Raw genomic sequence first — 25,378 nt, 5'->3', positions numbered from 1 at the left:
AGTCATGTGTATGGGGTGTAACAACTGTTCCCCAACAGATGTTGACGGTGAAAAGAAGGATCAGGGATTTTGAATTTTAGAAAGCTTGATTCTTCATTTGTAAAGGAGATAAGCGTCACTGGAGGTGTCTGGCAGCAGCTTATGCACGCTCTTCACCCATTGAGAACACATTCTTGGCCGAGATTGCATGTTCATGGGGTTAAATAGGGAGATTGGTTGTCGACCTATCAAGCATACAGCCAACACCTGTTAAAGGTATAGCCAACTCTAATCTGGATTGAATTCTTCTACAAAATAGCGGTTGGAATTTTCTCCAATCTCTCTCCATCCAGACGCTTTAATGTATTTCTTTAAGTCAGGTGAGGGCATTGTCTGCAATGTTTCCAATTGTTGACATTTAGATATATGGTTAGGTTTAGTAACATTGTTATCTTTGGCATTAAATAGGACTTTAGATGCTTTTGACATTATGGTAATGTCCTGTACTGGCCGCTGTTCACAGCAGGTATGTATTGGACGTGAACTATAGAAGTGAGGTTTCTCCGTTGTGAGATTAAATACTCATAAACCCTAAATAAAAATTGGCTCATAAAACAAGACGTCTAAGCAAAATCACTAATGTGAAAATTTCCCCGGCTTATCAGAATAAAGACATTTGGAATTTGGACCATGTTAGTTAAGTGTGAAAAGCATCCAATGTACAGATTCTGCATCACTGTGCACATTACACAAAAATCCATGTAAATTGACGCTACTTTGTTCTGTGATATTAACAAATTAGCGGAAAGTGTCACTATTGTCACAGGTTCTATTACGGTTCTCAGTTCGAACAAAATATTAAGATGTACAAGATTCTCCTTCCTTTTTCCTTTCTTTCCCCTAAGCCATATTGTGGGTCTACACAAGTCTACACTCCACAATCTCATTTATCCTTAGTTATTACTGTCAGGGTCTGGGGTTGCTAGGTGGGGTGGCATAGACACCAAAAGTCCAGATTCTTTAGTCCAAAACAAATGTAGAGTTTATTTTCACTCAAAAAGGTATTGCAGCAACAAAAGGAAACAGTACAAAATTAAATACCTGCCCGGCTAGACTCTAACTAAACATAGACTAGGTTACCTCACCTGGAATAACAGAAATCAAAAAGCCATTAGAATCATTCAAAACACAGCTCCAAAAATATGACCTCTCTGTCAGCTCTCCAGCCAATCTCGGCCCCAAAGTCTTGCTGCTGGAGCTGACCTTTTAAACCTCACTGATGAGGACTAGAGATGAGCGAACAGTGAAATGTTCGATTCGAGTAGCCGCTCAATACTCGACTGTTAGATTGAACATCGAACCCCATTATAGTCTATGGGGAAAAAATACTCGTTAAGGGGGAAACCACTATTCGCCTCAGGAGGGTCACCAAGTCCACTATGACACCCCAGGAAATGATGCCAACACCCTGGAATGCAACTGGGATAGCAGGGGAAGCATGTCTGGGGCATCTAACATGCCCAAGTCACTGTATTACGTCGGGATCCCTGTCAGCTTGCGATATGCGGGAGCTGACTTTTTCCCATAGGAATGCATTGACCAGCGTTGATTGGCCGAATGCCATATAGAGTACAGCATTCAGCCAATCAACGCTGGTTCTGCCGGAGAAGGCGCAGTCTAAGATCGGTCCACAGCAGTCTCCATTCTGCACATATCGCAAGCTGACAGGGATCCCGACCAGATAGAGCCCCAAAGAGTTGGGTGAGTAACATTCCCACCTAAATAAAGGTAATCCCTAGCTAACCCTGCCAGTACATCTATCCCTGTCTCACAATCACATAGTTCACAGTCTCATATGAACCGGATATTAAATCCACTATTCGTATAAATTGGAGGTCACCTGATTTAGCCAGACAATTACTTTTTCCGATTTTTTTTCGATGCCTCCGTTGTCATAGTTCCTGTCCCACCTCCGCTGTGCAGTTATTGGTGCAAAAAAAGTGCCAGGGAAGGTGGGAGGATAATCGAATTTTTAGCGAGTTTTCCACCTGGTGTTCGACTGGAATCGAACATCTCGAACAGCCTGATATCCGATCGAACATGTACTCTATCAAACGCTGTTCACTCATCTCTAATGAGGACAATTCACAGCAGCTGACACGCTGCAGAAACATCCACAATGTGTCGACTGGAGGGGGTTGGAATGACAGGTCCCACTACCAACCTACCTGCCATTCCTAAAAGTCCAGCCCAATAGAGAGAACTTGAATAACGCTCAGCAGACAAAAGTTGTCTGCTGAGAACCAGTCTTTCTGGAGTTTTTCATCTCACCCACCTGAGTAGTCTGGGTGAGATGTATACCCCCTCCATTATCTGACCAGCCATTGGCTTACATTACCTATTATCTATTGTACACAACAGAGAGGAAAAATGCAAACAATAGGTATACTCTGAAATAAAATATCCAGAAGCGTCACTAAATCTCTCAAGATGAATCAAGTATAAAACAATTAACACTATGTTCACACTAGTGTTCGAGCTTTCATTTTTTGAGTCTGCTTGGGGGACCCAAAAAATGGAGACACTAAAAAGCAGTTAACCACAGAAACTCCCGCAGAACTCATAGATTATAATAAAGTCTGCCGGGTTGTCCACCCAGTTTCTGTCCGAAATCGTCAGAGTGTAAAGTCCTGTTTGCTTATTTTACGTGGAATGGGGGACGGACAGGGGTGAACCTACCCCTTTCGCCGCCCGAGGCGAACTACAGAAAGCCGCCCCCCCCCCCTTGCCGGGAGGAGGGGCGGAGAGGGGGCGTGACTGAGTGGAGGGGGCGTGACTGAGCGGAGGGGGCGGGGGCAAATTGAAGGGGGCGGGGTTTGACGCCGTTTGCCGGCAGAGAGCAGGCACGGAGAGGGCCTACTCTCTGCCTGAGCGTGAGGGGAGGCTGCTGGAGCAGGGCTGCTCCAGTGGCCTCCCCAAACCACTGCTCTGTGCTAAGCCAGTCCAGGACAGCTTGTCCTGGACTGGCTTAGGTTAGCGAAAATGCCGCCCTCCCTGAAGCCCTGGCATAGCGCCGCCTGAAGCGCTCGCTTCAGGTCACCTCATGGGAGGTGTGGCGCTGGGAACGGAATTCTGTGAACGTTCTGTAAAACAGTTAAAACAATTTACATCCATGTGTATGTGGACAATAAGAAGATTCAGTCCCTGCCATCTGTACTGACTGTGTGAAGTGAGAAAAGAACTGCCCTCTTCTGCTCAGATTAAATGAGCAAGATGGAATCACAGTATCTATGGACGAACTTTCCTGGCAACATGGGAGTGAACTTCAAATTAGCTCGATGAGAGACACATAAAATCAAATTTTATATTAAATTGCATTTGAGTAAAATAATTCCATTAAAAATACAAAAAAATATTAATAATTTAAACATTTTATTTTAGCCATTATCCAAACCATGTGTTATTTCTTCAGTTTTACCTTCTTTTTTTATACGGTTGTGTAGAGGGTGTTTGGAGAATTATTTTATTCTATTAACCCATTCTACTTTCTTTTAGTGCTAAACTAAACGGGCTCTAAAGATCTCTCTAGCAATGGTCTAACTAAACTTTGTCAGTGCTTCTGGTGTCCTAGGAAATCTCAGATATTCAACTTTCCCATAGCAACCAACTACAGCTCAGCTTTCACTCTATGCTAGCTATTATATGGTTAGATTTCCCTCCAGGCGCGTGACCCAGCAGAGGACGCACCTCATTTATGCCCCAGTCCTGTATTTCCCGGACAACCCCTTTAACCCATTATCTGCCATTTTTTTTCTTAATAATATGGGAACTGCACCGTGAACATGACCTCGTGTGGGCAAGGCAATGCCTGCACGTGATCAGTTTAGGTTTCCTATCACGGACGACATCCTGCTTGAGCACGTGAATGTCCTGTTTCTATTCGTCAATGACAGATGGCGTTCGTAGGCGGGTTAAAGTATCCGATCCCCAATTGGGTTATCATGGCAGTTAATGGGTTAAATAAAGTAATAACCTAAGGACAGAGACCTCGAATCCATAGCTGGATCACTTGCTGCATCTATGTGCCAGAATCCTTTGGTGGGAAAAATACCAGTCCATGAATACGAAGAGACTGCTCATCATTGCAGCAAAGAACGGGGCACTGAGTTGTTTTGCAAGCTGATTTTGAGGTGGAATCCACAAATAATACTAATGCATTTCGCACTTTTTGTAGTTGCAGTGATCTGTTGTCATTTTGGTATTTAGAAGTACCATAAATAGATAACGTGTACTAAGAGCTTAGCCTAGATGGCAGGTATCTGGTGTATCATCAAATCCCCTCAGCACTATGTCATTATAGTGTCAGATCCAGCCCTGGAAGTCCATCAGCTTACTCTCTAATAGTCACAGGGAGCGAATATACAATGTATACCACCTGGAGATTAAGCCAGAAATAAATGACATTTCATAATCTCCACAAGCCTGAGTAGTCTGAGATGCCTATAAGAAAGTGACATACAGCTTAACCAGACTTAAAATCGAGCATGTCAACTAGCAGAGTCGGGTCATACGTATACACATGTCCACTTTCTAAAATGTTATGACATAGAGAATGATCAGAATTTGAGATGCAGTTGTTTTCTTTTTTATTACATCATCGGTCTAATGTTGTAGATTGTAACAAGGATAAACACAAGACAAGACCATCTGAAAAATAGTTTTTAGGTACTTCTTTATATTTGGCTCTTATTCAATATAGCAAGTCCGTGGTGGACAAAGAGTGGAATGCTTGTAGACCTAGAAGTGTGACCCTGTAAATCCTAATGTCAGTGTACTAGGTTTTTCCTCTAGCAATACTTATCCGTGTCTGTTTGCTGATGAGACTGATGAGAATGATACGCAAGTTCACTGTGAATTCACATCGCCATACAATTAGAGAACAGAGACTGGACCTTCCCGTATCAAAACATTTCTGCAATGAGGATCATAATATCATCGATCACATGAAAATTTTGGTTTTAAGAGGGGATTTCAAATCAAAGAAAGAACGAAGGATTTATGAGTGTAAATCTATCACCCTGCTTCAAACACTGGAGAAGGGGCTAAATCTGTCACATGGTTTTATGTCATTTTACAGAAATCACTGACCTGAGAACTGATAAGAACCTAGAATGTTTACATTGATTGTACAAATTACTAACAACCCTCTACCCCCCTTCTTCTTGGAATTCTATCCCTATGTGCCCTTTTGTACATAAATATGCATCCTTCAGAAATGGTTTTAAATTTACTTGAGAAAGGAGCCTAGAGTTCCGAAACGATGTAATCTGTCATCATTATTAGTTAGCCATTAAAAAAGTATCAACTACTGAAGACTATCAAGTTTTGTTGTTTTTTTTTGTGTGAATAGAGCAAGCAAGTGCATATGCACGACGTCCACTCCATTCACTTCTGTGGGACTGAGGGAAATAGCCAGGTGCACCACCCCACAATCCCATTTAGTTGAATGGAATGGTGGTCTTACTTGCACACTACTATTCTATTCACATAAGGGACTCATCATCTCTGAGGGTCCCAGTAAACGGACTTCTAGGAGTTAGACTATGGATAGGAGATCATCCCAATATGGGAAAAAAACCCATAAGGCCTGTGTTCCACATGGCAAAAACCGTGGCATTTTAACGTAACTTCAAAGGGGATGGGATTTTAGTGAATCATTATACATCCCATTAAACAGATAATGTTGGAAATATTCAGAATTTTCTTGAATTTGTAGTTGATTTGGTAGTTCATCTACCCACCTATCTTCCCATCCCGGCTGTGATTGCAACAAAAGTATTAATATAGCCTTACTAAATCACTCTCATCTAATACAATTAACTGTATATAATTGCTCCATAGTGTATTTCAGTGGTCTTCTTACCACTGATCTAGAAGTAGTGCGACAGTGTTTGCCAATGTATGTTGTATGGGTTAAAAAAAAAAAATAGGACACCAATGTAAAGAATTTTTGTATAGATGCAAATATGGTCTCCTTGTTTTGAGGTAGCTCACTATAACTGGCTGCGGATGGGCCCCTATTCCATTTGGATGGAGGTATTCTGGCTTGGTTATATTCCCAAATTATACTTCTAGCTTTCAGGAAAAGCAGGCATTGATCTATAGAAAGTTACCTTCCGAAAGTTGACGCTAGAGCCACAAGTTCTCCTTTTCCACCAACCAACGTCAAAAGGTATTTCATATAGTATAGTCAACATACATACGACATGATTGAACTAAAAATCCCTTCTTGCAAATTTGGTCTTTTCTTATGTCTTTTTTTTAAAAAAATCATTTTATGTTTTTGTAGAATTAGTATTGAAAAGCTCATCCTTTCCCCATTTCCTGTTGCTGTTTTAGAAATTTTCAGTTTAAGCAAATGGCTTTCATCCTAACCTAATTGTATTCCGGATTTATCCTGCAAGCTCTCCATTGGCTTGGTCATACGACTGGCCTCCCTACGTTCATCTGCTGTTCGAGCACCACAATGCCTACTAAAGTATTCAACAATTCAACAAATACCTTTGTAGTACAGACTTGGCACTGATATTTTTTTTTTACTGTGGGAATTTAGAGATTTTCTTGCAGAAAGAAAAAGCGGTACAAGTGGCTTTCATTACAGCGTACAGTTTTATATTACCAGTCGGAACTTCCTAATTTAACATAAATGAGTGCGCTTGAGATAGAAAAGAAATGTTGCATTTCAGGAATTGAATCTCATTTATGGGACAGCTTGAAAAGCCGTGTCGGTCAAGGTGCTTTAATATGCATCCAAGTCTGTCGTAAGAGAAAATAAATTAAAAAACAAAAACCCAAACCCCTGCCTTTAGAAGTTTTCTGAACAGGTCAAGATCAGTAAAAATGACCTTGAATTTATGAGGATTAAATTGAGAAAACACCTTTGCAGATAGAGTGATATACAGTATGGAAAAACATTTTCAAAAGTTCATGTGTTTTTTTTTAATCTACACATGTTTTTTATTTGTTTCAGAAATAATGAGCATTTTATTTAAATTTTAACTTTTAGCTGTTTTTTTATATAATTTTTTTTTATATATCTGTGCCTCCATCCTATCACCTAATAATTAGCAATTTTTCTCTAAATTATCACCTTAAATTTTCTTATAATTATATTTCTAAACACGTGTTAAACTTAATCTTTATACCTAACCTGCCTTTGTTTCCTGCACCTTCTTATTCTGTATATTTTCTACATGATTTTGAACAGCAGTTCCCAAAAATGTCTTTATATTAAGAAAGTGAATATATGAAAATTGAGATAGACTACATGAATGTGAACATGTCAAATAGAAGGTGATATGTGTCTTTTCTTGACTTGCTCTAAACTTTTATTATTTCGGTATTGTATATGGTGTTGTGTTTGTATATGACTTGCTGGGTAGCATATGGATGCTGTAGGTCTTTGAGCTGTCATTGCTTTTGGAAATTTCTGGAAGCTAAATGGCATAATGGCCCTTAAAGAGATTCTATCATTAGAATTCCCCTTTTTAACTAAGTACATGTAGGAATAGCCTTAAAGAGGACCTTTCATGTCCTCAGGCACATGCGGTATTATATACCACTAGAAAGCCGACAGTGCGCTGAATTCAGCGCACTGTCGGCTGAATGTTGCATCAGCAGTAGTACATAGTACATAGTACAAGACAGAGCTCTGATCACTGAGCTTTCACTATAACAAACTCTGCACCTATGTGCCCATCACATGCCCATGGATTGATAATAAGTAACAGTAAGCAGAGATCTACAAAACTGTGAGGTATTGATACAGAAAGTACATTGGAAAATTGTATACATTTCCTTAATACAAAAAAATAACATTTATTTGCTAAAACTTGACAACCCCTTAAAATCATACATAACAATGTGTATCCCAGTTCCCCAAGGGACCGGACGAAATACAAGGAGAACAGACTCCATGTGGATGTTGGGGTTTGGTTTTAAGCCAAGATCCTCAATCCCTATTCTCAGCTTTTGTTTATGGATATGTGTTGGAGTTGTTAATTTTAGATTTTTGGGTTGCCTTTTGAACCTTGGTTTTAGTATTACATTTCTATTGCTGTGATGTATCTTGAGTTTGCTTTAATTGGCAATGCAAACCTACTGTTAACAAGGGTCCAAAAGGTTTGATTTGCCTACAGATTGATCCAGCGCGGTAATATGCAGCCTTCTGGCAGCCGCACCTCTTAGTACTAACATACACAATCCATTACAGCCACATCAATCTTAAAGATGGAAGTCCTGCGAGATCCGATCAGTGTGATAGTGATCCCTGACATTCCCAAGTGATGATGACAGCTTTGCCAGACGCTGATTGCAGCCAGAACCTGATTGTAATGAATTGGCTAAAGACTGAAAGCTGTTTTAACATATGAACGAGATAAGCAAAAGTGACATGCCCTTGAAGTTGAAAAATGAATGGTATGGCTTGAGGAAAGTTCGATTTATTTTGATGGGGCTGGACACAGCCCCATTACCTCAGTATTTATGTCTTCTCCTACTGTAAAAACATTTGTGTATTCTACAAATATTTAAACCCAATTGCTAAGAAATAAGCTGGGACTACGACCTCCGGATACATAGACAGTCGCTTTTTATTTTAGGTTTAATATGTTTTTTTGTTTTGAGATTTTTTTTTAACGCAACTTATTCGGTTTGAGTTTTGGCATGATCCAGACAAATATCATGGTTAATGGAATGTCATACCCCAATTATTTGTCTATGCTATATTCTATAGGTGACTTATAAATTATACTGTACTTCTTTCTGAAGAATAAAATTAGGGTATTTTGACTGGAGTATTATGGGATCGTCATAGCAAAACTGCTTTCGAACCTGCAAATTTGTGATTGTAAGGTGGAAGCATTTCATTTCTTTTAGGGTTTTACTACAGGTTTTACTATAGAAAAAATTCTTGATATACTCTAGTTTCCACTCTGACCATTAGAGCATACATGGAAAGTTGACATTTCCTATCGACTTTCTTATGTAGACTGTGACAGCTCAGTAGGATCAGGATTTAAAGGGGATATCTAACACTTTAAAAAAACAAAAAACAACCCAAAAATGGACTCAACTCTTCAGTCCTTTTTCTCCACCGCTGATGCCCGGGTGTCTATTTACAGGTTCTTATTCTCATACATTCATTGTATGCCAGTGTTTGATGTGTTGTACTGGTTTGTGACTACTGCAGTCAGTAACTTTAGTGGTTCTGCGCCATGCTTGCTGGTACCACTGCCTGGTGATCTAGTTTAGGGCACATCCAATATGCCTGCCCCTAGGGAAGTTTTAAAAAATGAATAGTTAGGAACAAGCACATTATTTCTCTATTGCGGGTTTACATATATCTGATAAGACTGGAATCAGGTACTTTATACTTTCCCTTTAAAACCTGACAATAATCTTTATTGCTGCAATAAAAAAATTGGTTGTTTTTGGTTAGTCTTGAAGCCACATCCAATTAACGTTTCCATCGCTAAATCTTATACAGTAAGGACTCTTGGCCTTAGTAGATATTATAAATGCAAGGTCACTATTACAGATATATGCATATACTTTGCCGCTGCTGCTGATCATTTTTAAAAGGTTATTTCCATCTTAAAGGGGTTATCTGGATTAGATAAATATATCCACATTCTTCCAAAACAGCCCCACATCTGTTCATGGGTTGTGTCTGGTATTGTGTATTCCAGTTGCCCCGAAAAGATGCCCTTTTAGAGAGGCTGTTCTCCTGGCAACTTTACTTTGATGTTCTTTTGGTTAGCAGGTAACATAGTGTCTTATTAATATTATGATTATTATTATTATTTCTTCATGAATATGCTAACATTTTATGGTGTGATACATCTAAGATTGATTCAATAAGAAAATGGAAAGACGTCTGTGATTCAGCACTCGACCTCTGAACTCATTAAGATCAGTTAGTTTTCATTTCTCCTTCAGTCTTAATGAATTATAACCTCATATTTCTAGGGTCAGAAGTTCTGCATATGTTGGCTCAATAACAATTATTTAAGGATGAATATTTGTGATGATCTTTATATATTAGTTGAGTGAATTCTCGGGGTTCCTGCACGATGACCATTTATGTAAAGATACATAGCTCACACAGTTCTGTTACCAATTACTGGCCCAGTCCAATGAACTGTATTATACAAATCTTTGAGGATCCCAGTAGTGACAGATCCTCAGTTCATTAAGTTACTGAAACGTAGTGACAAACTAACTAATATTCTTTAGCTTTTGGTATCAGGAAACCCTCTTTAAAGCTGAAGCCCCACACTGCAGAAACGCAGCTTCTTTTGTTGCAGATTTTGCTGCGGTTTCTTGAAGCCAAAGCCAGGAGTGGGTTGAGTAGAAGGGAGAAGTATAAGAACTTCCTATAAATTTCCCATTCCTTTTGTAGCCATTCTAGGCATTGGCTCAAAAAAATGCAGCAAAATCTGCAATAAAAAAAAAAGCTGCATTTCCGCAACGTGGAGCCTTAGCCTAAATTTGTTTTGGAAATGTCCAATTAATGATAATAAATAGAGATGAGCGAGTACTGTTCGGATCAGCCGATCCAAACAGCACGCTCCATAGAAATGAATGGATGCACCTGGTACTTCCCATTTGACGGCGGCCGGCTGCTTAACCCCCCGCGTGCAGGCTACGTCCATTCATTTCTATGTGAGCGTGCTGTTCGGATCGGCTGATCCGAACAGTACTCGCTCATCTCTAATAATAAACGTTGATTTTGGCATGGTCTGTGCCAATCCCAAGCGAGATTTGTTTCAATGCCAGTCCAGTTTAGTTTTAATAAGTTTTATTAAGTATATCAAAATTCAATATCCCTTCGCAGGTGGAATATCAAAAGCAATATACCGTATATACTCGAGTATAAGCCGAATTTTTCAGCCCAGTTTTTGTGCTGAAAAAGCCCCCCTCGGCTTATACTCGAGTCAGCAAAGAAAGAATTTTTTTTTTTTTTAGGGGGGGGCGGGGGGGTCTGTGACCAGCTGCAATATCAATTTATAGAATCTCCCATAAAATAGTGAAGAAAAAAAAAGAAGCTTTAAAAAAATAAAAAAATTAAAAGTTCTGAATCCCTCCTTTCCCTAGAATACATATAAAAGCAGAAAATGACTGTGAAACACATACACATTAGGTATCCCGTGTCTGAAAGTGCCCGGTCTACTGAATATAGGGGATCTGCAGTGCTCCTGTTCTGTCGGGAAGGGGTTAATAGGAGCACTGCAGATACCCTATATTCAGCCAGGCTAAATTTCAACTTGGGGGGGAAAAAAAAACAGTCCTCAAGCTCAGGGAAGGGGCAGACAGACACCAAAACACCCCCTCCCCTTCCCCATCACCCAGCAACTACTGCACCCAAAAACTCCGACCATTTTAATTTTTGAAATTTTCCAGTAGTTGCTGCATTTCTCCCCCTTGGCTTATACTTGATTCAATAAGTTTTCCCAGTTTTTTGTGGTAAAATTAGGGGCCTCGGTTTATATTCAGGTCGGCTTATACTCGAGTATATACGGTAATATAAAAATGATAAGATCTAGCAACAATAAACAATATCAGGGTTCTATTAAAGAAAATACTAATATAGTGTACTAAATTGCCACCGAATAATTCCGAAGGGGATTCCTGGGCATGTACCGTATGGAAGGTTATTCAGGGCTCCCAAGTGTTATTAATCACCTCCATAGTGTCAGTGCAAATTGCAAATCATTTTTCATAAATCATCATTTTGGTGACCCCGGTTCGGGCATTTGGAAGACTTATCGGCCAGTAATAGAATAGAGGATTTCTGCTTTAGAGGATAAAGGTAATATGTGACCAAAAGGCATACCACCTGTGATCACGTCCACCAAATTCTGCACAATCCCTGAAGCATAGTGGGGAGACTGTTGGGTATATTCAATGAATATAAGGAACCAAATCGTTGCTGGATTTTGACCGAGTTCTCAGCCTGAGTAGCTGCGCATTGCAATTGTTGTACATTGACGTTGCCTAGATAGTAGCATAAAACCCAATTCCTATAGTAACAGTAAGTAAGACACATTGGTGATATATAGGAGATGCCTGGGCTGATGTAGTCCCAGTAATTCAGTCTTACTAAATAATGCTTCTAACATCTTTGCACCTTCACATTTCACTCCATGCTGTGACCAGTGAATGATGACCATCCAATGTAGAAGACCTGCAGATTTTTAAAATTAAACTAAAATCCATTACAGTCACTTTGGAATAGTCCGGCCAAACGTATGTTCTTCATTTCTAAATGTATAGTTTAATAAGGGTAGAATGCACCATGTGCCAAGCTTAAGGAAATACGTTCCCCTCTAGGACAAATTATTTCGGAATGTAGCATTATAAATGTATGAACGTGGTATGCACATTAAACGTAACTAGACCTAATTTATGAGCACAAGAAATTGGATTTGGCAAACTGACTCGTAGCCAAATCTTCCTTTATATAATGCGCTCTCACTCACTAAGCCATTTAATTGCCCAAAGAACATATATTTCTTATGTCAGCTTATTTTCTTATCCACATGTTTATTCTGTATTCGATATTTTCTTTAAATTATACTTCAGTTGGCAGAGCTTACAATTTTTTTTGTAGATGTGAGTATACAAAAAAACCTTGGGCATTTTATAAGTATTGCTTTAAGGTGATCAGACACCTTTAGTTATTCCTTTGAACTCTCTCATTGATATATAAGTTTGGTTGGGCTGAATATACTTGTGTTTTTCAATGGACAGTGGAAATAAACAGCCTCTAGTATGATCTTTTTACCCCGTTTGTTTGCCATGGAGGTAGAGTCATAACACCATCGTACTCCTTTTTATAGTTGGCTGGTCTTTACAGAAGGTATCCACGGATAAGAGAGAGCTCACTATCATTGAATCCGTATCCACTCTTTACACAACCGTCTCCAAGATTTCTCCCGTGCATCCCCCATACTCTGGAACTCCTTACCAAGACACATAAGACTGAGCCCCACAGTCACAGGCTTCAAGAAGGCCCTGAAGACTCACCTATTCAGGAAGGCCTACAACCTCAAATAACACTACTGTCACCACACCACCATCTGTACAGCCTCACCTTCTGTCTCTATGCCCCTTCCCTCATAGATTATAAGCCCTCGCGGGCAGGGTCCTCTACCCCACTGTGCCAGTTGGTCATTGATAGTATTACCTTTGTTTGTATATTTTGTGTACTGTATGTAAATCCTCAAATGTAAAGTACCATGGAAGTAATATAATAATGTACAGCACCATGGAATTAATATAATAATGTACAGCACCATGGAATTAATATAATAATGTACAGCACCATGGAATTAATGTAATAATGATGTACAGCACCATGGAATTAATATAATAATGTACAGCACCATGGAATTAATATAATAATGTACAGCACCATGGAATTAATGTAATAATGTAAAGCACCCTGGAATTAATGGTGCTATATAAATAAACAATACTAATAATAATTCTGTGGCCCTTGAATGTTTTACGTTGTTCTTTGGCCACCTCTACTTGTGAAGTCTACAGAGAAACTTCTTTATAAGTCAGATCTTTTTCCAGCTTACAGCTAAATAGCATTGTAATGTACATTTGTCATGAACACTCCAAGAAACACTTCATCTACTTCTATAGTCCCAAGTTTTGGTTTATGGAGTAAGGGAACTGGTGACTACAGATATGCTGAACTTTGCACTAAATGAGAGAAGGAATAATCTCAATGCACTGTAATGAGTTGATATGTGATCGGGGGGGTTGTTGAGGTATGACATAAAGTTTTCCCATGCCTCTCAGAACATATAATTTGATTAAACATGTAATTGCATTGACATTTTGTTACTCCTTGAAGGAGTTGTCTGGGACTGTGTGAAGTAAGCAATAGCATAGTCCTAGACGGTACATTTAAAGAGGATTTTTCATGTCCTCAGGTACATGTGGTTTTATATACTGCTAGAAAGCAGAAAGTTGAATTCAGCACACTGTTGGCTTTCCCGTTATGTGCCACAAGGGAAAAGATATCGGTGCCGTTGCCGATAGCTCTTCACTGTCAGAAGGGTGTTCTTTACAGTCTAGCTGGGCTGTAAGGAACACCCGTCCTACCCAGCTAGACTGCGCTATACTATCATAGGGGGCGTTCTTTACCACCCAGCCATGAGCTGTGAGGAACGTGCCCCCCCCCCCCCCAGTACTAGTCTATGGATGAGTACTGTTGGCGGGGGAGAGCGGGTGTTCCTCACAGCTTAGCGTCATGGCAGTATAGCACCTGTGACAGTACAGCACTATATACAGACTGTCAGGAGGGGTATTCCCAGCTAGAGTGTCAGGAACACCCTTCTGACAGTGAAGAGATATTGGTAAAGGCACCAATATCTCTTTTCCCAGGGCACATAACGGGAAAGCTGACTGTGCACTGAATTCAGTGCACTGTCTGCTCTCTAGCGGTATATAAAACAGCATGTGCCCGAGGACATGAAAGGACATTGAAGGTATCCTAAAACTCGTTAACTGGAAGGGTTACTTGTTTTTGCAACCCAGCTTGATAGACATATAACTGTCTTCAGTTATTTTGCTTTGCTAAGTGGGGTCATATCACAAAATACCCCCCATTTTAAATCTTAGGAAACAAGAAGACTGACTTCTTCTGGCCACCCTGATCACCCCTTTAGGGAGCCATTTATTTGATGGAATGTCACCTGTTAGTTCATTTTTATTAGGTTATTATACAGATGATGTAATCTAAAAAAAAAAAACGAGCCAATAAATGTGCTGAATGGAATGGACAAATTGCTAAATTATACCTAATAAAAGTATAGAGTAAGCCTAGAAGACCAGTAAATTTCACAACACCAAATGTCCTTAGGCATAGATCATACATAATAATGCGTCATTTACTGTGCCCCCAAATCTTTCTTTAGATACATACACCATGCTTGGAATATTTGAAACATGTCTGCAATGTACCGTGAATGACTTTTGTTTAATTGCCCAGTGTAGTTCTCATTATTTTTGTGCTTTTTTCAATTGTGCCTTCACATTAACACTTGTGGATGGATATGTACAGAAAGGGTCCTACTAGACACCACGATATGCGACAATCACTGATCGATTAAAAACACATTAATTGGCGCAGATTCACATGGGCCTATTACACTGGACTATTATTGCGAACTAACACATCTAATAAGAATGATGAGGTTTAGAGAAAAAGATTCCAACTGTGTTGGAATGAGTGTAGTGGCATCTTATAGCAGATGCTAAGACCTGGAGTTGGTGGGGATGGTGGATGATTTTTGCTATATAAAAGGGAAAGCCCAAGTGAGATGGCCAACTACAACGGTTGTGTCAAGTGGGATGTCCTGTGCCTCTATTTTTCAGAAGTTCCTATCAACTACTACTTTATGACTGTGACTCTGCAGCCTTGCTTGGCGTGGTATCCGTCTTTTTCATCTTCACTTTCCAAGAACCATAACTTTTTTCTTTTTCTGTTGACGTAGCTACACTATATACAGCTTGTTTTTTCTGGATGAGTTGTACTTGAATAGTAACATTTTATAATTTACCTCCAATGATTTTCAGTTGAAAACTCAATCTCCAACTGATACTCAGATGCAGATGTGAACGTTGTGGTGTGAAATAGTTTTTATAGTTTTTAACGTTTTACTGATTTTTAAAACTTTTAACTTTTACAAATAAGCTTTATGTCTCCTTCTTCTTACACCGATAACTTTTTCAGTTTATCTGCTAATGGAACTGCGTGAGGGCTTGTTTTTTATGCAGTGAAACCTGTCGCTTTTATTGGTACCATTTTGATCATTTATTAGTTAATTTATTTCAGATGGCAAAGTGACAAAAAAAATTGAATTGTGCAGGATAAATATCATGACATTTTATATATTAGTTTTGATATTAGATTTAACAAAAGAGGTGTATTTTTGTGTGTTTTTATGTTTTTTCTAAATTTTAAAACTTTAATCTTGATCTCTTGTACAAACTACTGCAATACTTACGTGATGCAGTGAGTGTATTGTCAACTTATTGCAAGCATGTAATATGTGTGCTACGATGACTTGCTTGGGGATGTTCATTTGGACCTTGATTGCTATGAAAACCTTATAGAACCAATCACGGGACATAGTTGGCCCCGTTCAGATGCTCTGAAAGGTGGGGTGTAGGGTTGAACGATCATGTTTGGAAAAGATCGGATACCGATCAGCGATCGAGAAAATTTCACGATCGTGATCGGAATTACGAACACAATCTTTTTAGGTGGGATCGAGATCAGTGATTATTTCCCACAATGTTTTGCTACTGGCCAAGCATTGTGGGAAAAGCTAACAATGTTAGCCTTCACACTGAGTATACACTCCGCTCATTCTGAGCGGAGTGTATACTCAGTGTGAAGGCTCCACTGCGGTTCCATAGGTATGAAACCCCAGCCGGCTGCGTCCATTCATTCTAATGGGAGACTAGCTAACATCTCTATTAGCTACTTACCTACAGAGATGGCTGGTCCGGTGCCCGGTGTTCTCGTTCTTCTTCACCTCGCTGCCCCCGCCTCCCAGGTTAGTGTTAAAGAGCTAGGAAGAAGGTGGGGATTGTGGCTTAGGAGAGTGTGGGCGGGTACTGGGGGGGGGGGAAACGTCACGTCTCCCCGCCCTGTACCCGCCCACACTCTCCTAACCCAGGAGGCGGGGGCAGTGGGGCAAAGAAGAACAAGAACACCGGGCACCGGACCAGCCATCTCTGCAGGTAAGTGGTCACCAGGGGGGACTAAATAGCCAGAGGATTAAAAAAAAAATCCTCTGGCTACTTAGTGGCTACTTAGTGATTAAAAATAAAAGTGAATAGGATTGTTTTTAAAATCCGATCTCCGATTAGTAAAAAAATACCATTGACTTGCATTGGGATCGAGATCGGGTTCGAATGAAAAATGATCGGAAATCGGATTTCAAAATCGATCCTGAAAACTCAAGATCGGCTCAACCCTAGTGGGGTGGCATTCTCCTAAATTCTTCAAACTACATAAGACAGCCAACTCTCGCCAGACGTTGAAATATATTCTTGTTAGACAAACTGATGCTGATAGGTACAGTAGATGTAAGGTTGGGACTTTCAATTTCAGAAGCTTTATGCCAATATATACCCTACTTTCCTAGTCTTCTCTTGCAATGTTAATATTTTCATCTGTATTACACTGAAGATCGATTGTTTGTTAGAAGATTGTTGTACACGTTTTTCCTTGATTGCCTTTTCCACTTCTTCGTATCCCATTTGGACAGTTTTATGATTGATTTTATGTCTCCAGAGCATGTGAAAGACTTAGCAAATGTCACAAGATTTCTGGCTTACATAGAAATGTTCAAATTCTTCTCAAGTTTCATCATAAAGAATAAAGCCAGGTCACAATTTAAGCCATATATTTTATATTTGCATACTAAGTTCTACAAGTTACCTCACATCTGGTGCATGTTACCTACTCCTGATAGAGGTGTCCTCCAACATGAGGCTTTCACTGTCCTCTGACCACCCTTGCTAGTAGTAAGGGGTCACTGTATAACCTATAGGGATGACTCTTTCTATGGACAGAGAGCCCAGACTGTGTTTCTATGCACCTATATAGTATTATAGTGTCTTTGTGCAGCACACCACTATCACACTTGTATGTCACACAGTTTCAATGTAACATATAATGATATTAACAGCGATGCAGAGTCTGCACCATCACTACAGGCAATATTACAATCATACTGAAATCGCTCCCATAGTTGGCTTTATATATGTTGACATCGGGGCAACATAAGTACCTATTGTCTATTTTTATGTTTTATTTAGTTTTCTTCAAGTAGGTCTTCAAAGGATAGATAGAAAAACAGATGCAGGTACTATAAAAGATAATAAGCAAGAATATGAGCACGGTGGCTCAGTGGTTAGCACTGCAGCCCTGGAGTTCTGGGTTCAAATCCTTCCAAGGACAACATCTGCAAGGAGTTTGTATGTTCTCCCCGTGTTTGCGTGGGTTTCCTCCGGGTACTCCGGTTTCCTCCCACACTCCAAAGACATACTGATGGTGAATATAGATTGTGAGCCCTATATGGGACAGTAACTGTCAATGTCTGTAAAGCACTGTGGAATATGATGGCGCTATATAAATAAGCATAATAATAAATAAAAAAATAATATGAGTAATAACTTAAGGGTCAGGTCTCTCTCTCTCTTTGGGAGCTCATTCACCGTACGTGCCAATGTCCCTGAAAAGGTCGGGGTACTCCTTGTTGACCAACAGACCAAATCCCTCGGGTAACTGTCATTGTCCTAATTGATATGAGCTAAGGGCTAGCGACGAGGCATTTACCAGACACAAAATGTTGGCATTTACCGTGAAGAGAGTGCACTGGCGTGTTTTATTAAAGCAACACGGGGTTAATATAGTTAGAATCTTTTGGAGATGTTAAAAATCAGTTAAAAATTTCCATGGAATTTGCTCTGTTGTCCTTTAGCACCCATTAGCATTAAATCTCTCACATGTCTGTATTTGACAGAGATAATAATGTGGGGTGCACCTGACTGGTGCTCCGGTGTCTCCCATTGCTCGCAACCGCTGAGGCCAATCACGGGATGTTACATACGGCAAAGACTTTGGCTGCGAGAAAACATCAAGACATATGTAGGGGATAGGTCATCAATTAAAAAAGTCCTGGAAAACTCCTTTAATACATGAATTTGTCAGAACTCAACAAACTTAAGATGGTAATACTATTGGAAACTAGGAAATGTTTTTAACATCCCCCAAAAATGTCAACCAAAATATGAAAAGAATAAGGATAGCAGATAAGTAATCTAGATAAACAAGGCATTACATCGAAAAGTCAGAACGAGCTGCTGGAATCTGTAAACCACTATCTGTGCCGGAGACAGAAACATCTTCAGCATCTTGTACAGTATATAAATCTTACAGAAAAATAAAACAACACATACATTTGTTCAGCTCTCATTTTTACACTATTCTGTCATAGAGTATACAGAAAAAGACTGGCGCACAGTTGCTATTTCTACAGAGTTCTTGAATGTTTTTATTGGAGCCTAGTAAAGAAGAAATCTTTAGAAGTAATTGAGAGTCAGTCCTTTCCCCGTTTTCCTTGGATTGGTTTGTTACAGCTTTAGGAGACCCCCGCAGACACATGCAGGGACAGGAGGTGAGCAGACCCTATGTACTATTCTGTTTGGTTACTCAATTATTGGCCCAGTTTCCCTATGACATCACATGAGATGCAGCTATCTGTTGTGTTGCTGACGGCAACACTGACTCATTGTCTGACACCGACGCTGTCACATTGATGTACTGTCAGTAAGCTCGGACCAGTCAGCGTCAGACAGATTCTGTATCAGGATCCTTGTTAGCCGCACATCACTCCCACTCTCTTGGTATTCTCTCCTGGGACTTTCTGTCTTTTCAGACTGAGAGAGCAGGTTGCCAATGGCAGGACACAATCCGTGTCGGTGCCAATGGCCACTCTCTATCTCATGTGGACCTCCGCTACGTAGAGTGGGTCTCCTGTATGGACAACCACAAAACTGACACACAACCTTAGTTTAATGTCAACCAAATACAGTGGATTCTGGAATGTTCTATTCTAAACTATTATTTCTTTTTCTTTTTGTATCTAATGTTGAACAGCTAAAGAGTTGGTCTTCGTGATCTACACCAAATGTCTCTGGTCTTCAGAGATTACAACATGCCTTATCTGTGTAGCATTCAGCCGCAATCTCTGGCTCTAATGATTAGACTTGACTTATGAAGTGGTTGTAAATGACAATGACATACATTTTAAAGAGGCTCTAAAATCCTGAATTTCAAGCATTTGCATATCAGAGAATTTATGCGAGTAAAGCTATGTTAAGTGCTGGAAAAATAACTTTCTGGGGAATCGTTCTTAAGAACAGCCTATGAATAATTCAAAGAATGAGACTGGAGAAATCTAAATTTACTTTATATTTTCCGCCAACATATTTATTGTTTATGAAGGTCGATGTGTGACCTAAGTATCATTGATATTGACATTGGCATACATTAGCTATACAGTCCTATGAAAAAGTTTGGGCACCCCTATTAATCTTAATCATTTTTAGTTCTAAATATTTTGGTGTTTGCAGCAGCCATTTCCGTTTGATATATCTAATAACTGATGGACACAGTAATATTTCACGATTGAAATGAGGTTTATTGTACTAACAGAAAATGTGCACTATGCAATAAACCAAAATTTGACCAGTGCAAAAGTATGGGCACCTCAACAGAAAAGTGACATTAATATTTAGTAGATCCTCCTTTTGCAAAGATAACAGCCTCTAGTCGCTTCCTGTAGCTTTTAATCAGTTCCTGGATCCTGGATGAAGGTATTTTGGACCATTCCTCTTTACAAAACAATTCAAGTTCAGTTAAGTTAGATGGTCGCCGAGCATGGACAGCCCGCTTCAAATCATCCGACAGATGTTCAATGATATTCAGGTCTGGGGACTGGGATGGCCATTCCAGAACATTGTAATTGTTCCTCTGCATGAATGCTTGAGTCGATTTGGAGCGTTGTTTTGGATTATTGTCTTGCTGAAATATCCATCTCCGGCATAACTTCAACTTCGTCACTGATTCTTGAACATTATTCTCAAGAATCTGCTGATACTGAGTGGAATCCATGTGACCCTCAACTTTAACAAGATTCCCGGTGCCGGCATTGGCCACACAGCCCCAAAGCATGATGGAACCTCCACCAAATTTTACAGTGGGTAGCAAGTGTTTTTCTTGGAATGCTGTTTCTTTTTGGACGCCATGCATAACGCCTTTTTTTTTATAACCAAACAACTCAATCTTTGTTTCCAAAATGAAGTTGGCTTCTCCAAATGTGCTTTTGCATACCTCAGGCAACTCTATTTGTGGCGTACGTGCAGAAACGGCTTCTTTCTCATCACTCTCCCTGACAGCTTCTCCTTGTGCAAAGTGCGCTGTATTGCTGACCGATGCACAGTGACACCATCTGCAGCAAGATGATGCTGCAGCTCTTTGGAGGTGGTCTGTGGATTGTCCTTGACTGTTCTCACCATTCTTCTTCTCTGCCTTTCTGATATTTTTCTTGGCCTGCCACTTCTTGGCTTAACAAGAACTGTCCCTGTGGTCTTCCATCTCCTTACTATGTTCCTCACAGTGGAAACTGACAGGTTCAATCTCTGAGACAACTTTTTGTATCCTTCCCCTGAACAACTATGTTGAACAATCTTTGTTTTCAGATCATTTGAGAGTTGTTTTAAGTAGCCCATGATGCCACTCTTCAGAGGAGATTCAAATAGGAGAACAACTTGCAATTGGCCACCTTAAATACCTTTTCTCATGATTGGATAGATCTGGCTATGAAGTTCAAAGCTCAGTGAGGTTACAAAACCAATTTTGTGCTTCAGTAAGGGTGCATTCAGACTACGTAACGCCGGGCGTGTATGAGAGCCGTACACGCCGGCATTACGGCAGACTGCCGAACACTTCCCATTCACTTCAATGGGAGCGCTCGTAACAGCGGCGTTTACGAGCAAGCTCTGCTCATGCCGGAGCGTACACGCCGGCACTCCCCATTCACTTCAATGGGACTGCACAGAGTGAAAGAAGCAGCCCATTCATTTCTATGGGGAGCGCTCGTATCCCCGCTCCCATAGAAATGAATGGAGCTGCTTTAGACGCCGCTTATTCTGAACGTGTTTTACGTTCAGAATAAGCTAACGTTTACTCAGTGTGAATGCACCCTAAGTCAGTAAAAAGTAGTTAGGAGTATTCAAATCAATAAAATGATAAGGGTGCCCATACTTTTGCACCGGTCAAATTTTGGTTTAATGCATATTGCACATTTTCTGTTAGTACAATAAACCTCATTTCAATCCTGAAATATTACTGTGTCCATCAGTTATTAGATATATCAAACTGAAATGGCTGCTGCAAACACCAAAATATTTAGAACTAAAAATGATTAAGATTAATAGGGGTGCCCAAACTTTTTCATAGGACTGTATGTTCATACAAACAACATCTATACTATGTTTTGGGCATTACTTTATGTGACTCCCACTTTTAATATCATTCAGATCTAGTGTGTAATGGATCACTGCGAACAGGATGTGCATTTATAGTGCTGTGAAAAACCTTAGGCGCATCCTCTTACCCTGCCGATTTGTCGTAATTCACAATGATTTTTCCATTAAAGGGGCTCTATCATTGGGAAAACTCATTTTTAGCTAAGCACATACTTGCATAGCCTTTAGAAAGGTTATTCTACACCTACCTTTTATAGGTTAATCGCTTCAGTCGTTTTTCAATGAGCCTGCTTTTATTCATATGCTAATTAGCCTCTAGGTGCACTCTGGAAGTCTCAGCAAGCACTGTCTGCTGTGTGTGTGAGAGAGAGCAGGGAGGCTGCTGCTGATGACAGAAGAGAAAATTCTCGCTTAGACTTCCAGGGTTCATGCAGGAGGCTAATTAGCATATGAATAGAGATGAGCGAGTAGTGTTCGATCGAGTAGGTGTTCGATCGAATACTACGGTATTCAAAATACTCGTACTCGATCGAACACTACTAGCTGTTCGAAGTTTAAGGTTCGATGCAGAACCAGCGTTGATTGGCAGAATGCTATACATTCTGCCAATCAACGCTGGTTCTTCTCTTACCTTTAGAAGTCTTCTCCGTGCAGCGTCCCCGCGGCGTTCTCCGGCTGGAATTCACTCTGCCTAGGCATCCGGCCTAGGCAGAGCCGACTGCGCATGTGCGGGCATGCCCTCGCATGCGCAGTCGGCTCTGCTCAGGCTCAGCCGGAAGACGCCGCGGGGGCACTGCGCCGGGAGAAGACTTCAAGGGGAATCCAGCCCGACCGTCACTCGTGGACTTCGTAAGTATAATGTTATCGAATTTTGCGTACCCCTGAAACGAGCATTTCCTCCCATAGACTATAATGGGTTTTGAAATCCGTTTGAACAGCCGAACAGTGTGCGGCTGATCGAATCGGATTTCGAACCTCGGACATTTTAGTGTTCGCTCATCTCTACATATGAATAAAAGCGGGCTCACTGAAAAATGACTGAGGCAATTAAAATATAAAAGGTATGTGTGGAATAACCTTTTCGGGGGACATCTAGAAGAGATTGAGGGCAATTCTTTTGTAGTTGTTTTTATAGAATTGCATTTTATGATGTTCCACTGATGTGGTTCTATAGTTCAGTTCTATAGTACAGTTCTATAGTCATTTTCTCATTTTGGTAGTTTTAATTTGTACCCCCAATTAATATGTTTCCTTCTCCATTTAACAGGTTGTTATTTTTTTAATTGAAGTCTATGGTGAGGGGAGGAGGGAGTTACTGGAAAACACACACAAGTAGCTGCAGCTGCTAAATTCTACTACAGTGCGAGTCAGCATTTTTAACACTGTCATTTTTCAAAATAAGAAACTACGAGTGTACAGAATGAAGCCATAAATCGATTAACAACCTTCCCCTCCCTTCTCCATAGACTTCTGTGTGAGAGGCGTATACAAAGACTTGACTCTATGTAAACAGTCTGAGTGAAAATAACGATGAGATCAGCCTGATAAGTGGAGAAGGAAACCGATTTCTTTAGTAAGATATATTACAAAATTGCTTTTATTCTCCTATAGTATTGATTTATGAAAAGTAGTTTTATAGTTGGAGGTCCGGTTTAATGTAGTGATCTATAGAGGAAGAAGTTAGATTAGGCTAGGTTCACAGTAGTGCCGGGTTCTCCAGTGTTCAGGTTTGTTGGGGAATCAAACAACACAGAGCTGGACTGCTACAACAGCCGTTACACACAGAGCCCAGTGAACCCCATTCATTTTAATGGGGTCCTTCAGGTGTCCACCATTTTGCAACTGAAAGTGGCGGAGAAAAAAGACTCCATGCATGACATTATACTCAATCTTCTAGAGTCTATGTGACTGAGTCTCCAAAGGAAACTCCAACGCAGATGTGAACCAAACTTTACAGTTATTGAATAAACTCTAAAAGAGAAACAAACATTTCCTGCATTTCCTCTATCTGGTTATGTTCAAAGCTGAGGAACATAGAAATCCATGTTCCAGCTGTGAAAAATGGCAGCCTTTTTACATGTGCTGGAAGCCAGATTTGGTAGCATGTGATACAAGCCAGTTACAGTGTGCACAGTAACATTTAGTGATCTCCCAAAAAAAATAAAAATAAATTATTTCTATGTTTTTCTATGTTTTGCTGTATTCTGCAGATTTTGTTTGTATATTAGAGAAACATTACGATAGCACATTAAGCAGCGGATCTCAGGAAATTTGTGAAATTTTAACCTTAACCGCATGACATCATTCTGTATGTGGAGTTAAATTGACTGTTTCACAGCACCCAGAGTGACCATCACGTGCCATTCTTCTCATTCTGTTTTGATGACTTTTTTTTTTTTTTTTTTTTTTAAACATTCCTGTAAAATAGATTCATTCATTGTCCGTTTCTGGCAATTTACTGTCCTTACAGACCACAAATACTAATTTCAAGCAATGGTCAATAGCATACTTAAAGGAATTTTGCATAATGTATCACCTATATACCTTTGACTGATTACAAACAGATACTGTTACTCCGTATTTTCTTTTATTTGAGTCTGTCTTTATTTTGTGACTGCAGATTTTTTTTTATTATGTTTTTTTGTACATAAACAGGGTAGCGACCCTCATACTTAAGCCTCGGTTAGCATTTATAGGTTTGCTTTACAGCAGCCACAATGACCAAAGGTAGAAATAGTCTGGACATGACTCATTGATTGCTAATAGAGATGAGCGAGTAGGTATTCGATCAGTACGGTATTCGAAATACTCGTACTCGATTGAGTACCACTCGCTGTTCGAATGTAAAAGTTTGATGCAGAACCAGCATTGATTGGCCGAATGCTATACAGTCGGCCAATCAACGCTGGTTCTTCTCCTACCTTTAGAAGTCTTCTCCTTGCAGCTTCCCCGTGGCGTCTTCCTGCTCTGAATTCACTCTGCCAGGCATCGGGCCTGGGCAGAGCCGACTGCGCATGTCCGCTTGTAGTGCAGGATCCAGCCCGACTCTCACTCGCTTGTAGTGCGGGCACGCGCAGTCGGCTCTGCTCAGGCCCGATGCCTGGCAGAGTGAATTCAGAGCCGGAAGCCGCACGGAGAAGACTTCTCGGAGGATCCAGCCCGACCCTCACTTGTGGACTTGGTAAGTAGAATTTGATCGAACGTTGCCTACCCCTGAAACGAACATTTTCCCCCCATAGACTATAATAGG

At 40.2% G+C, this 25,378-nt stretch overlaps 1 protein-coding gene and 1 long non-coding RNA gene across 2 annotated transcripts in view; one reads left to right on the top strand and one right to left on the bottom strand.

Annotated features, from left to right (window-relative positions):
* Window positions 1–25,378, bottom strand: part of LOC142197309 (uncharacterized) — a 644,898-nt gene that overhangs the window by 142,509 nt on the left and 477,011 nt on the right. The window contains exon 2 of the long non-coding RNA XR_012715311.1: window positions 13,090–13,130. This is a non-coding gene — a long non-coding RNA (uncharacterized LOC142197309). The remainder of the gene's footprint in view (window positions 1–13,089; window positions 13,131–25,378) is intronic.
* TTC27 (tetratricopeptide repeat domain 27) overlaps window positions 1–25,378 on the top strand; it is a 267,096-nt gene that overhangs the window by 120,142 nt on the left and 121,576 nt on the right. The gene's annotated exons all lie outside the window — the stretch shown is intronic.

The sequence above is a fragment of the Leptodactylus fuscus genome, chromosome 3, assembly GCF_031893055.1.
Source record: "Leptodactylus fuscus isolate aLepFus1 chromosome 3, aLepFus1.hap2, whole genome shotgun sequence".
Lineage (NCBI taxonomy): Eukaryota > Metazoa > Chordata > Amphibia > Anura > Leptodactylidae > Leptodactylus > Leptodactylus fuscus.
This window is presented reverse-complemented; position numbering and strand designations above follow the sequence as displayed.